At 40.8% G+C, this 16149-nt stretch overlaps 1 pseudogene; it reads right to left on the minus strand.

Annotated features, from left to right (window-relative positions):
- Window positions 1-306: 306 nt before the first annotated feature.
- LOC105513466 lies at window positions 307-1241 on the minus strand (annotated as a pseudogene).
- Between the last annotated feature and the right edge of the window lie 14908 nt (window positions 1242-16149).

Consider the following 16149-nt stretch of genomic DNA (forward strand, 5'->3'; position numbering starts at 1 on the left):
AGGGCCAGCTTGACTTTCATCAGCTTCTGGTACTTACGCAGCTGCCACGCTATGTCCTGCTTGGCCCGCTGCAGGGCAGCCTTCAGCTCGGACAGCTTGAATTTGGCCTCCTTAATGGAAAGCTCCCCAGGCTGCTCGGCATCTTCAATGGCGGCCTCCAGGGAAACCTCTGGCCTTTGAGCCCCTCCGTCTCAACCTGGAGCTGGCTGATGTTCTAGTTCGTCTCAGAGATCTGAGTCTTTGTGCTCTGCAGGTCATCCGCGTGCTTCCCAGCCCGCGTCTGCAGCTACTCATACTTGATCTGGTACATGCTGTCAGCCTCAGCCCGGCTGCGGTTGGCAATCTCCTCCTAATGTGCCCTGACCTCAGCAATGATGCTGTACACGTCCAGGGAGCGACTGTTGTCCATGGACAGCACCACAGACGTGTCTAAGATCTGGGACTGCAGCTCCTGGATCGCCTCTTCATACAGCTGCCTGAGGAAGTTATCTCGTCAGTCAGCCCTTGCAGGCGAGACTCCAGCTCTACCTTGTGCATGTGAGCTTCATCCACTTCCTTCTTGATGAGGACAAATTCATTCTCCATCTCTGTATGCTTATTGAACTCATCCTGGTACTTGTTCTTGAAGTCCTCCACCAGCCCCTGCATATTGCCAAGCTTCGCTTCCAGCTTCAGCTTCTGTGGCCCAGAGTCTCCAACTGCCGCCTAAGGTTGTTGATGTAGCTCTTGAACATGTTCTCCATGTTGCTCTGAGCTGTCTTCTGCTGCTGCAGGAGGCTCCACTTGGTTTCCAGCAACTTGTTCTGCTGCTCCAGGAACCATACCTTGTCTATGAAGGAGGCAAACTTGTTGTTGAGGGTCTTGATCTGCTCCTTCTCCTGGGTGCACACAGCCTGGATGCTGGGGTCCACCTCTAGGTTAAGGGGGCTCAGCAGGCTCTGGTTGACCATGAGGGCGGTGATGCCTCCCATGCCGCTGGCCCCACCATAACATCTACCCAGGCCCCCCAAGAAGCTGCTGTTGCTGCCCTCTCGGGAGAAGCTCGAGGAGCTGGTGCGGGCACTGGGCCCACTCGTGTAGGAGCAGCTACTGAAGTCCCGGGGGCCAGAGGTGGACACCTTGTAGGACTTCTGGGTCACCCTGATGGCCAAGGTGGAAGCAGGAGTGGAGGCAGACAGGTGGGCTGAACCAGACAGAGATCCCAGAAGGAGCAGAGAAACTGCTTCTTGGTGGGAAATCATTTTATATTTTAGGATTTGTATTCCAAAGTATCAGTAAGCTTTCAAAAATGGTAACTATGACCCCTGATAAGAGGTAATATTACAGAGTGACCCACACAAAAACAAACATATATAAAACATGAATCAAAAGCTTTATTACATAGTACCTATCCTTGCTATACACCACTAATTTTGACATTTTCTGTTAAATACTATTTTATTTCATGTTTTAAAAATGCTTATCATAACATTAATTTTACAACCAATAATAATCACAGCCTTCAATTTTTTTAAATGTCATGAACATTAGAACGATGATATAAATTAGAAGTGAGTTATTCTTAAATATATCCTTTTCTCTAGCAATTCCTTACAGATTTCCAAAAACTGCCACTTAGCACCTCAGCTACATGATTAGATTTGTGGTTATAGACATGAATACTTTGCCTGTAAAGGTGATGTAAGTACCTCATCTTTTGGGTGTGTGGTATGTTAGTTTTGATTCAGAGCTGTAGACCCAGGCAACTGTTAGGTATGGGCAGAAATATTGACATTTTTTTTCCTCCACAGAGATGAGAGTTCTTGAGAAAAACAATGAAGTACAGGATAGAAATAAAAAGGAAGACTATGAGATACAGCTGAATAAAGATAAAAGTATTAATTAGTCTCTCCTTTCCCAGTCCCAGCAAATGGGATTATCTGGCCAGGTCGGTATCTATCTTGACAGAGAAAAGTGAAATTCCTTCTCAGACATCTGCTTGTAGTTTCAAAGTAGAAATTAACAAACAACAAAATCACCGAAAGAAACTATAAAGGAGAAATACTTTTCTTCATTTTCTTAAAATTTTTATCTATAAATTCAGAGGATAATGAATTATTTAAACTATTTAAATTAATAATTGCCTCCATGTTGCCGACATTGTGTAAAGAAAGATTAATAGTAATATTTGTTGAATTAAATTTATTAATATATGTCCAACTTATTAAAAAATATTTTTAATGAATGAATAAAAATCTTCTCAAAGACTTATGAGAAATGTTTAATATTATCTAGTCTTCTAAAGTAAGTTTATATTTGAAAATACGTAAAGTACAGTTTCTCTAATGTATTTTTTTAGTTCATTCATATTTACCATCTGCAATTATTAAATTATTCAAATAATTTCTTCATTCCAGCGTCTTCTTACTTCTACTTCATTCAACGTCTAATCACCAGATGAGACAGTATTCTGGAAAACCAATATGTATTTCATTATCCTTCTACCTCATATAGCCAGTGCCTTCTAGTTTATATCCAAGGCCCTAAAATTAAACATAAAGGTTTCCCTAACCTGTATCTAGCCAGTCTGTCTCACCTAACTCCTTACTTCACTGTGTGTTCAACACTGTGGACAAATGGAAGCCAATGATAATCCCGAAAGACACACCCACAAACACCATAAATCCAAATGTTGAACTCACAAAAGATCAAAATCCCTGACACCATAACTCTGCCGAAAGTAATTTAAAAATTATTTAAAAGATATTTACATTTTTTGAAAGGAGATTTATTTGAGAAACCTACAAAAACACAGCAGAACACTCATAAGCCACTTTACCCAATAACATAGGCAGTAATAACACAGATTTAAAGTATGAACATTCAGGTATACTGATAGTCACACTGATACAACAGTTATGGGCAGACGAGCTACATTCACAAAAAATAGGTCAAGGCCGGGCGTGGTGGCTCAAGCCTGTAATCCCAGCACTTTGGGAGGCCGCGACGAGCGTATCACGAGGTCAGGAGATCGAGACCATCCTGGCTAACATGGTGAAACCCCGTCTCTACTGAAAAATACAAAAAACTAGCCGATCGAGGTGGCGGGCGCCTGTAGTCCCAGCTACTTGGGAGGCTGAGACAGGAGAATGGCGGGAACCTGGGAGGCGGAGCTTGCAGTGAGCTGAGATCAAAAAGGTCAAAAAGCTAAATGTATGAATACCTATCACTATGGTTGGTAATAGTGTGTTTTAGGACTGCCGTCCTAAATACTGTGAGGAACAAACTAAGTCTTTTGACATGATTGATCGAAAACCAGGATGGGTTACAATTGCACCAATCACCCAAGGAGCCACGATCTCAAAAAATTTTATCTTTCACAAATGCAGATGTACAAAAATTGTCTTCATTTACTGAGGAAATTCTAATGGTTTTGCATACATGCCCCAATGCTTACACTCAAAGTCAATGTTGTGATAATGCACTTTCACGGAATCATATTTGCAAAAAATGCATAAAACAAATTAGAAATTTCCAGAAGTCTCTACACAATCTATACCTCCAGTACTGGAAATGATGCAAAGATAGAATACATATCATAGAGAATTGCAAAAGAAAAAAATGCCAAGAATGTAAAATACTGGGGAAAGACTGAAAAAAGAAAAAGAAAAAAACCCCAGAAAACTGAAAAGAAAATTTAGCATTTGAAAATGTGTATTACAAGGATAGATTATGAGCAATTGCACAGAGATAGTTCATAAGAGCTGGCTGACTTTCACGACATTAACAATATTTTGTACCCTAGCATCACAATGAGTAGCTGATTTGTTTCCTTTTACAACGTGGCTTTTCTCAAACAATATGTTCACCTTCACTTTCTACATGGTGCTGCTCTTTTTGAAATGCTTCTATGATTTGATATACACAGACGTGAAGATTTTCTATTATATTTTCCCATCTTCTGTGCCATGCTTCTGTGTTGTTTTGCATACACAGAAATCTATTCCACAGGCACTTATATACAGACCACAAATTTGGCAGAAACGATAATGGTGATCAAACAGCAACACCATTGCTTAAGTGTCTTCTTATCCTACCATGCATATAATTATTTATGCAACAGTCAGCAACTTCACGAGCTTCTTCAGACAGCTTCAATTCATTAGAAGCTCCTGGAATATCATCAGCTGAAGGAAATGCCAACGCAGGCAATGACGCATTTTTAAACTGAAGTTCTCATTGTTGCTGTAACATGTGGCCAATCCTCTCCTCTGAATTTTCTGCCAAATGCATTGGCCGAATGGAAAAAAACAAACTTTATTGGTAACACCTTGAAATTCACTTTTAAAGCCTTGATTGCACCTAGTTCTAAATCCATCATTATGGCTTGGGGATTCAATTGAAATTCATTTTCTTCTGCAAAAAGACAGTAACAAGGTAATTGTTCTGCCTAACAATGCAACTATCCTGTGATTGTGATTTTCAGGATTTTAGGCGTTAGGAATTTAAACTTTAGGGATATTGATCTTCAGGAAATTGGATCTTTTGGTATCTTATGGCCTCAGGATGGTGTCTTTCAGGATTATGACCCAAACCTCAAGAAATCTGTCCCTTTAAATATAGATGTATCTGTCTTTCTGCCTTAAGTAATATTCATCCCTCTTTCAAGAAAGGCTTCTCATTGTTTCAGCATCCAGCTAAATCCCACCCTTTACTTAAGGAGAAATTCAAGTCTTACCCAAACTCTCCTCAGGTCTTTCTATCTTGTGAGTAAAAATGGGGTTCATATTTCTGCATAGCCTATTCTTCTATAACTTAGTGGTTTTTTAAAAAAAACTATTAATCACACTTATTAGTATTTCTCTTTGTTTCTCGTATTAGGAATTTGGAAGAGGGTTGTCTAAGCAATTCTGGCTCAATATCTCATGAGGCTGCAGTCAGATGTGGGTCTGAAGACTGACTATGTGTGAAAGATACTCTTACTCACGTGGATGGCAAGTGTGGGCTTTTGGTGGGAGGTCTCAGTTATCCTCCCTGTGGGCCCTTCCATAGGGCTGCTTGGTTTTCCTCAAGACATGGAGTTTAGTTACTCCCACAATCCAAAAAAACAAGGTGGAAGTTGCAATGCCTTTTATGTCCTAACCTCAGATATCATACACCATCACTTCCACAGTATTCTATCAGTCGCATGGGTCAGCACTAATTAATGTATATGGGCTCTACCCAAGGACATGAATATCAGAAGCCAAGGACTGCTGGGAGGCCTTTGGGAGGCTCAGATACCACAGCATTGATTGTAATAAATGGCCTATTTAGGGTCTGCTTCTACCCACTATTTGAAATACCTGGAGTCCCTCAAAGTTTCCCTTTATTATTTCTAAAAGTATCTCATATGGATTGAAGCACAAAGTTATCTCAGATACCACACAATCATTGCCATTTTTTTCTCTCTTTTGGCTTCAGGCTTATGAAATCCCATGAAGGCCCCTTTCTTCAATACCTGGCACAAATCCTGATCATTGTGACTGAATACACACCATGCACATGCCCCACTGGGCCAAATCCTCTCTGCTGTGTCAAACATGATGTGGTGCCCAAAGTTGCGAACCTTGGGAGGCCTCCCATATGTTTGATGCCATCAGGTGGCAGGCACACTCTGCTGTCTGTTCTCTGCACATGTATGGTAGAATGAATCCCAGGGAGTCAGCCCTTGTGGCACTGTACATTATATGGTTATGGAGCTCCCAGTGATTTCAGATCTTTTGATAAAAGAGCCCTTTCATGTGTTACCTCAGTTTTCCTAGCACTGGACCTAAGTTGTTTTAGGCTGAAGGATGAGCTGAGTGATAGGCATTATTCTAAATTAAAAACAGCTCTTCACTTCCAGTACCTATCATATTATGGCATAGCTATGTGCCAAATTTCTTTCTCCCTTGTAATAATTATTTCCCAAGAGGTTTGCTTTCTCATAAAAATCTGTCTCTATGAGTCCTAAATCCATTCAATTTAGGTTCAATTGGGACTCCAACTACACTCCTCCTGCTAATATTCTTAAGAGGTCGCTAGTCCCAGAAATGCACAATCTTTTTATTGGAATAAACAGAATCTTTTCCTAGGCTTGACTCTGAGGGATGCTGTTATCTAGATAACAAATAGCCAAGAGCCACCTGTGTAAAGACTTTCCAGAAGCTCTAATGACAGAAGTAGTGTAACAACGTTGATTTAACATCTCTTGTGAAAAGTTAATTTAGAATAGCTTTATCCGTTCCCTCACAATATCACTTAAGAAGGCAAAGAGACTAGTGATATACTTCATAGGTTTTGAAGAAAAACAGGTTGAAATTAAAAGCCCAGTTTATCCACATAGCAGCAAAATATATTTGGTAAGTTACAATTTTCCTCATCTGATATTATATGGTTATCATAAAAATTACCTAAGACTGTTCAAGTCTGTGTTTAAAAATAAATGATAGGAACGTTCACTATTATCATTAATATCCTAATAATTACTGATAATGTCCCATAATAAGACTTCTCATCATTCTGTAAAACTCCCTTTTGTAGCTTTGGGGCTAATAGTGGACTGAGGTCCAGCCTGTAGCTGATTTTCCAGGTCATACCATCAACGGTACCCTCTTTTTCCCCAGAGTCAAATTTTAATTTTGGATCTTCAGGGCACAAGCAAGTGGGAGACTGAATCTCAACTTACTTCTAGTCTTTATTATGGGACTTGGAATAGACAAAACTCTATTGTTAATATCAAATTTGAAATCAATTTGAAAGGCAAATTCATGGAGTTTCTGACTACATTCCCTGCTCTGGACTTTCCTTCTTGGTGGTTGTCTTCCTCCCCCTGCCTTTCCGTAGAATTCATCAATCAAAATCTCCCTGGAACTATGCTTCTCAAAGTACGGTCCCTACAGTACTTATCACTTCAAGAAGGAAAGCATAATAGTTGAAGTTAAGATTCCCAGGCCCCAACCCCAAATCTCTCTCTCTCTCTCTCCATATATATGTATATACACATATATATACACACACATATACATACACATATATATACACATATATACACCCATATATATACAAGTGTGTGTATATATATATAACATGCACATAAATATATATATATATGTGTGGTTTTTTTCTCAACACACTTCTGAGGTGATTGATGTTCAGGGAGCTTGGATCCAAATTTTGGGTAGCACCACCTGACTGCACAAAATGTTTGGGAGCCATGGTATCAAACCATCATTAATTAAGCCTCATGTTTAAAAGACCAGAAAAGCTAGTCTTGACATGGCTTACCAAGTAAAACTGGACTTTAACATTACTAAAATTTTGCTTTTGCTGTGGTTGTGTGCCGCAAGAAAAAATGGTATTAATGAAAGAGTAATGAAATGATTGATTGTTCCAATTCACAGTTCTATATGTTTATTACACACAATATTAGGGAAGACCTTAATGATCAGCCACTAGTTTGGGTCACCTCAAAGTTAATTCTAGGATAGTGAAATGCTGGATAACTTGGTAGCTGTTCCAATGATTAGTGCTTTCCCATCTTGGGTTTCGTCCATCTTTATGCTGTAAATGATTTTCTATTTCTCCTCCTCTAACAATTTGTATTAAGTGTGGGAATCATACTTTCTTTCCTTTTATCCTAGCCACCATTAAAATATTTTACTCTAGCAACCATTTGCTTAGAGTGAACCTCATCTCACCTACTACTTCTATTACTGTCGATAAAAAAGCTTTTTCTCCACAATTACAGGCACAAATGTCCTACAGTCTGATATATCTTTAAAAAAGGAATCCATATGGTCATGGGGCTTTTTCCTTGGTTTAAAACACCTATGTACCCATCACCAAGCATTCCCTCACAATTGTAAGACATTCTTTGCCCTGATAGAGCAGATGTTATTCCCTATGGGTCCTGTAGGGTTCAATCAACACACTGTTCTTTCTATTTTCCATCCCTACTTCCTTTTACGTAATGCCTTGGTGGAAAGTTCCTGGTAGGGTCAAAACGTTCTTTGACTAATGCTGGCAGGGACCCTCTAGTCTCCAGGGAAGACCATCACTCTTCCCTTGGAAACTAAACAGCCTTTTCTACTAGCTGCAACAATATTTCTAACCCAGTTTTCTATTGCTATGCCCAGGCTTGGAGATATATAAATAATCTCTGGCAGTACACATTTTCTCTATGCTCATGCTATTATCTGTTTAATACAAGGCAGTTAGTTCTCATCTTTGGGTAGCAATTAGTCCATGCTATGAATAGATGCTATACTAGAATTACTAATTACCCAGAGAAACCCAAGGAATATAATTTGTTTCACAGAGCACACCAGCCTGACGATTAAGAAAAATCATAATGGTAGTATATTATTTCTCTAATTTGGCTCCATTTCACGACTGTGGAATTTGCAGGCTTCCTTTTCCTTGGTGCCCACACACAGAAACTTCCGAGCTCTCACATGGCCTCTGTCAGTCCCTCCTTTCCTACTTTGGCTCTGACACACTGTGGTAGCCTAGATGGCTTCTGTCTGTGAAACCCCTTCCAGGCCCCTCTCCATAGGCAGGGAAGGTAGTGCCATTTCACACTTATGCCCTCTGCAGTCCAAGGTACTCTTAATGCTCCAATCACCCAGGGAAGCCCCTCTTCCTCATAACAAAGTTACACCCTGGGAGCACAAAGCAGAGCTGCTTTGTGGTCAGTATATCATCTTCCAGAAATTTTGGTAATGTTTGTCTTTTCTAGAAAACTTCATTTTTCTCAAAGCAGCTTTCTCCACATTCCTGTTTGTCCAGGATAAACAGTCCATTTAAGTACAGCATCAAGCTGTGTTCACTCCTTCTCTAACACTAGGACTTGACAAATGTAACAAATCTTTTTAGGAAGAGTTTATTCCCAGGATGCTTTTAAGTGTTCCATGCAAATGTATTCTCAGCATGTTCACTTTATCAGTGTCATAGATATACACAGTCGAACTTTTAGGGTGAACAGAGTTTTGCCTTATGCTCAGCTCTCCCCTTCCTCCACCTCTGCCTTTGCTAACTTCCACGAAGTACTCAAAATCCAACACTTGGTTGAAGGTACAGTCTTGAGTAGGTTACTAATTGTTTTATGAGACTTTAAGATGCTCAAGGCTGGTGTATTAGTTATCTATTGCTGCATCACAAATTACCCCAAAATGTCATGACTGCAAACAACAAGGGTTTGTTATCTCACAGGCTCTGTGAGTCAGGCACGTGGGAGCAGCTTAGCTAGCTGGGTCTATCTCAGAACCTCCTATGAGGCTGCAATCAAGGTGTTGGCCAGGGATGCAGTTATCTCCAAAGTCAATTCAGAGACCTTTATTAAAAAAACATTTACAGTGTTATGCCAAATTAGATCTTGATTACATATATCATAAAATTAATAAATCAAGCAGATTTTTCTACTTCATAATTCATGTCAAATTTATGAATTCTTTGTACTGATTCTTTGTACTGAGAAAGGGCATTTTCATTTTTCCCCTCATTCTTAAGACTAACAAAGGACATTCTGTAATCTTCAATTTCTTGGGTACCAAGAAGCTCTTATTTATTCCTTATATTTCTCAGCAGCTTTAATTTGGATAAATGTTTTCAGAATTTTTTTTTTCAATTTGCTTCCAACCTCACGCTCAGGTCATTGTTGACTCTAGACTGAAAACACCAGTTCTTCCTCAAATGAATCTCCCCCTAAGAGTTGCTCACAACATAGTAACTGGCTTCCCTCAGAGTAAGGACTCAAAAAAACAGAGACAGATAGAGAAAGAGGGAGAGACAGATACAGACAGAGAGAGAGAGAGAGAGAGACAGAAACAGAGAGACACACAAAGAGAAAGAAAGAGAAGGAAGGAGATGCTCAGAATTCCTATGCCTGGTTACATGGATTTTGTGTATGTGATTTTTTCCATTGTAATTTAACAATATTTCAGGGTAGAGTCATTTTATAGTGTTTATTAGGAAATTCTAATGAGTATTGGGCTCAAGGAGAACTCTTTAGAAATGGCATGTGACAACTATGTGAATATTAATTCATTGCCATTACACTGAACACAAAATAATAAATATATCCAAAGTAATTGGCTGTTTAAAATCACGTTTGCAAAACAGTCTGTGGCTAAACTGCTTGTTAACTTGGCAGTGGCAAAATAGGACAATTTTATACTGAAATGGTTTTTATATAAAAGGTCTCTGCCAGAACTAAGGACTTTCCTGGAAATGATTTGTAAAAGGCTTTGCATAAAGACATACTGCAAATAAGGCCACCAACTTCTTATTTCTACACTCATTCTTTATTGTTGTAAGCTGAATAATACCCACCCCCCCAACCCCAGAGATGTCACATTGTAATCCTTGCGATCTGTGGCCTTATATGGAATACCTATAATTAATAGGTGGCCTTACATGGTAAAAGAGGCTATAGACATGATCCAATTAAGGGTCTTCGGATGGGGAGATTATTCTGGATTATCTGAATAGGCCCAGTGTAATCACAAGGGTCTTTATAAGAGAAAGAGGTGTGGCCAGGTGTGGTGGCTTATGACTGTAATCCCAGCACTTTGGGAGGCCAAATTGGGCAGATCATGGGGTCAGGAGTTCAAGACCAGACTGACCAACATGACAAGACCCCCACTCTACTAAAAATACAAAAATTAGCTGGGCGTGGTGGTATGCACCTGTAATCCCAGCTACTTGGGACACTGAGGCAGGAGAATAGCTTGAACCTGAGAGGCGGAGGTTGCAGTGAGCTGAGATCGTGCCACTGCACTCCAGCCTGGGCGACAGAGTGAGACTCCAACTCAAAAAAATAGAAGAAGAAGAAGAGAGAGAGGTGTCTCAGAGTGAGAAAGATGACCAGGTGGTGACACAAGCAGAGGGACAGAGAGAAAGAGATTTGGAGATGACGTACTGCTGACTTTGAAGATGGAGGAAAGGAATCACAGTCAGGAAATACTCTGGCCTCCAGAGTATTTCTACTTGCTAGAGAAGTCAAGTAGATGGATTCTTCCCTAGAGCCTCTAGAAGGAACCAGCCTTGCTAACACCCTGACTTTGGTCCAGTGAGACTGATTTTGAACTTCTGGCCTCCAAAATTGTAAGAGACTAAATTTATGTTGTTTTAAGCCTCCAGGTAATTTGTAGTAACTCATTACAGCAGTAATAGGAAACTAATATAATTATAAAAGAAATAGTGATGAGTCTGTCAGCATTTTTAGAAGTATTCCATGATAGGTTAAATGTCTTGAAGCTTTTTTAACAAACATGTAGCCAACCCAGTTCTCCAAATACAGAGAGAAGCATCATTTCCACATGATGGAAGAGCTAGACTAAGAGGGCATTCCTCCTCAAGAAGACCTCTCCCTCTTCCAAGTGGAGGTGGGGCTGGGAGCACAGCCTAAGCATCAGCTGGGGTACAGATCCTCTACCAAGGGACACAGAAGGGGAGAAACCCTGGCAGCAACTATTCCCTGGGATCCCCAGTGGGCAGAGCCCAGGGACTGCAGGCATCATTGTTTCCATAGCAACCCATGGATTTTTTTTTTTTGGGGGGGGGGGGAAGATTATATGGTGGCTCTATTCCTGCAGAAAATTAGAATTATTCACCCATTTCTACAAAGATATATAAATTAAGAAATATGAAGCATATCCGTGTCTCCCATGGCCCAAGTTAAGCACTCCAATCCTTCCCTGAATTTTTCATTTCATGCTGAATTGACCATGAAATGAAATTTCAAACAAGGTTCTTAGAGCTCATGTTAGAGTTACTTGTAAGACAAAAGTACTTATTTTACAAAATATGTATACCTCTCCCACAAACATTCCATATAGTTTCAGAATCAAAACTAATTTATGAGACAAAGGTTTAACATATTTCTAGCCACTGTGGCTTTGTTTTATTTAGAAGACATTTTACTATAGCATTTAAAGAACCACTTGTGCATGGGAGATGAAGAGTTGGCAGACCTCCTTCTTACAAAAAAGGAAGCCGTCAAGGGGACTTTGTAAAAATCTCAGAAATGAAAGTATATGATAGCTCATTGGAGGAATGCCACTAACTACTGGGGAGTCATCCTGGTAGGCAGAGGGCATTTTCAGCTCATAATTGGGTTTCAGTGGCTTGGCTTGGGAGGCTTCACTGAGGAAAAGACTCAGGGCTCATTAGGCAAAAAAAGTATAAAAGCTAAAAGTAGTGATGTGTACAGTGCCTCCAGCTGCCTACCCCTTCTTCTAGTTGACCCCAAAGAGGGGCTCACTGGCAGGGAGGGCTGCTGTGCCTATTCTGTGGCAGGGCAGGCACTCCAAGTGAGCATTCCCAGCATGAACACCACTACATAAACTAAAAAAGATTTCTGTAATTTACTGCTCAACAAAGAATCTGGAAGAGCCTTGTCCTGAATCCCACGGCACTCTATTCCTTAGTCTTCAAGGGTAAGGAGAAGCCCCTGGTGACTCCACAACCTCCCACACTCAACCATATTAAACTCAAGTCTCTGCCAACACCACCTACCTTCAGAAGGACCTGTCCCTATGTAAGTGCCCACATGAGGCTGGACTCAGGACTCAGGGGGCCATAACGCCTGTCCACCAAGAGTTTTCCACATTTTCTCTGGTCCTCAGTATCTCCATACTAGACAACCATGACATCATCCTCACCTGAAGGACCCTCAAGCTAAAATTCTTTGAGCATTGCTGCCAACACTGCCTGCAACTCTGGAGGAATGCCATCCCCAGTTCTTCTCTTCTTTGACCAGCCCATTGCAGGGCAGATGTGCTGCCTCCCAGGGGATATGTTCACATACTCCCACTCCCCCTATATCTGGAGAGTAATCACATGATAGACCTAATAGTGATACAGACTTTTTTTGTTTGTTTGTTTTTTGGCCAGATTCAAGGACCTCTGAAGACACATAGCTCTACCCTCTGCAGACACAACTGGGAAGGGGTCTCAGGCACTCTGTCACTTCAGTTCTTCAAAACCTACAGAGCTTCATCTATGCAAAATAACCACAGCCCAATGAGATAACCAAGGGAGAGTCCTCATGGTCCCCATGAGTCCCAGCACCTGAGCCTATAGAGCCCAGCAACACATGAAACAACTATATTGAATAAAACAGTTCAGACTTGCAAAACCATCAAAATAAAGAAGACACTCTTACAGATCTTTCCCATGTAGTTTGAGTAGATTTTCATACGGTTTTCATGTAACCTCCAGATAACTTTAAACGAATGAAATACTATCTTACCTCCTGGTTCATGGCCACATCTAAAACTTAAATGACATTTTAACAGAGTGGATTGATTTCACCTCCTTCAAATCCCTTGTTCAGGCCACTCACTCACTCAAGCTAGGTACTGAGACATGTATATTCAGGACTATGAAAATTGAATTTCTGCCTTGCAGTGTTAGCGTAGAGATTTACATGCTTGTGGACAAGTTACTAACAGTTCTGAATGTTAAAACACCAAACAATCAAGGATATCCCGTGGTTCTTGGATTTGCATTAAGTGACCACCTTAAGCGCTCAATTTATCATGCAGCTCACAGGTTCTTCTGAAAGGAAAGAGATTTATTATGTATTTACACAAAGACAAAATATTTGAGTAACTGGAATCCCTGTCTGCCTTACCGTGATTTTATTCTACTCTGATCCAATCCAGGACACACAAGATGAAACTCTTTGCCCCAACATCAGAGTGGAGGCCATCCTATCTCCTCACTGGTGGAGGTAAACATTGGGCCTGCATCTTCAAGATGTTGGTCTCAGACATGGACAACTGCCTTATGAGAAAGAAAGAGTTTCTGGTCATTAGAGCTAACTTTGAGACAAGAAATTCAGATGGTCTTTCATGGTGGCACAATCTTATCACTGCAGCCTTGAGTACTGAGGCAAGGGCAGACACACTGAGTCCCCTATTGGGTAAGATGGGAATGATTTTTAAATACTTCTGCTCTCAAATTATTTATGGGTCAGACTGCATAAACCATTAGGGAAAAGCAAAGTTTCACAAGAGACAAAACAGAGTGGAAGAAGTTGCCCTACAGTCCCCATTTTCTCAATATAATATCCATGGAATATTGTGGCTGCTTGCCATCCTGGCCAAGGACACAGGCAAAAGCACAGGGCTAACAAAACTTCTTGCTGTCACTGCTTGTTCCCAGGTGATACGGTTTAGCTGTATCCCCAACCAAATCTCATCTTGAATTGTAGCTCCCATGATTCCCATGTGTCATGTGAGGGACCTGACGGGAGGTAACTGAATCATGGGGGCAGGTCTTTCTCATGCTGTTCCTGTGATAGTGAATAAGTCTCATGAGATCTAATGGTTTTATAAAGGGGAGTTTCCCTGCACAACCTCTCTCGCCTGCTGCCATGTAAGACATGCCTTTCACCTTCTAGCATGACTGTGAGACCTCCCCAGTCATGTGGAACTGTAGTCCATTAAACCTCTTTTTTTTTCTTTATAAATTACTCAGTCTCAGGTATGTGTTTATTAGCAGCGTGAGAACAGACTAATACAATAGGATTTGTGCGGAGAATTTGCCTCTCCTCCACGACTTGCTGGCATCTGGGTGGTGGTGAGCCACTCATCAACATGCTGCCCCTTATCCCACACCTTGCCTCCTTCTGATCTAGCCACTGCTACACTGTTCACCAAGGAAGTCTCCTTCTTCTGTGTGCCATTCAGACACCTGGGCTATTACTATGACTCTCAGTTTAAAAACTACTATTAAAAGCATTGTTTGAATTCTTTAGCTTTTGTATTCTTCTATCTGCTAACGTTTAGATACAAATCTACAGCCAGATGCAGAAAGTTAACCCAAACACATGGCTGAAAGAGCATCCACTCAAGCTAACCCCATGGTCAGAAAGAAATGCAAACTATGTGGCTAGAAAAGCAATTATTGCAGGACTGGCTACATCATTTATGGGTCCGGTGTAAACTAACAACGTGGGGGCTCAACGTGGGGGTTCAAAAACTATAAGAATGTCAAGGTGGTGACAGCAGAGCATTAAACAGAACATGGGGCACTTCTAAGCACAGGGCCCTGTGCAGCTACACAGGCTGCACACACAGGAAGCAGCCCTGATTATGGGAAATCATTTCCCACTGCCCAAATTAGGAATTTTCACCAAGAATCCACCAGAACATGAGAAGTCTTTCTTCTCAACAATCCACAAGAAGCCTTGGCACACTCCAACTGGAGAAGAGAGCCTATAGATGATGGAACCAGCATCTGTTATTCTGCTGAGCCTGACCCAATGTGGCTGCACCTGGGCTGTTACATTTTTTAAAAGATCCTGATCTGGGAGGAAATTCTAGATACCTCCCTTCTATTCTCACCTTGCCTGTGGTTTTTCTAGTCTTTGTAGTTTCTGCTTTCCTGGCTCCATAACTCAGCTTTGATATCTGATTCTGCTGCATTGAGCTTGGTAATCATCCAGATGCCCCCTTCTGACTTCTCAGACTCTAGTTTCAGCTCTGGCTGGTTTCAGCTTTCCTGGCTCCCCAGGTTTTGATATCCCACATATCACATGAGACACTCTCTCTTTTTGTTTCCTCCCTAGTTCATTGTAATCTCACTGGCCAGACTAGCCTTCTTTTCCCTATTACATAGGGAAGGGAAAAACTAGAATCAGAAGGTAGCATATGTAACCATTACCTAGTAGTTACTTTCTTAAAAAATAGTCACTACTTGACTTCAAACTATACTACAAGGCTACAGTAACCAAAAGAGCATGGTACTGGTACCAAAACAGAGTTATAGACCAATGGAACAGAACAGAGTCCTCAGAAATAATACCACACATCTACAACCATCTGATCTTTGACAAACCTGACAAAAACAAGAAATGGGGAAAGGATTCCCATTTAATAAATGGTGCTGGGAAAACTGGCTCACCATAAGTAGAAAGCTGAAACTGGATCCTTTCCTTACTCCTTATAGGAAAATTAATTCAAGATAAATTACAGACTTAAATGTTAGACCTAATACCATAAAAACCCTAGAAGAAAACCTAGGTAATTCCATTCAGGACATAGGCATGGGTAAAGACTTCATGTCTAAAACACCAAAAGCAACGGCAACAAAAGCCAAAATTGTCAAATGGGATCTAATTAAACTAAAGAGCTTCTG

This window comes from Colobus angolensis, unplaced genomic scaffold (assembly GCF_000951035.1).
Source record: "Colobus angolensis palliatus isolate OR3802 unplaced genomic scaffold, Cang.pa_1.0 Scaffold23, whole genome shotgun sequence".
Lineage (NCBI taxonomy): Eukaryota > Metazoa > Chordata > Mammalia > Primates > Cercopithecidae > Colobus > Colobus angolensis.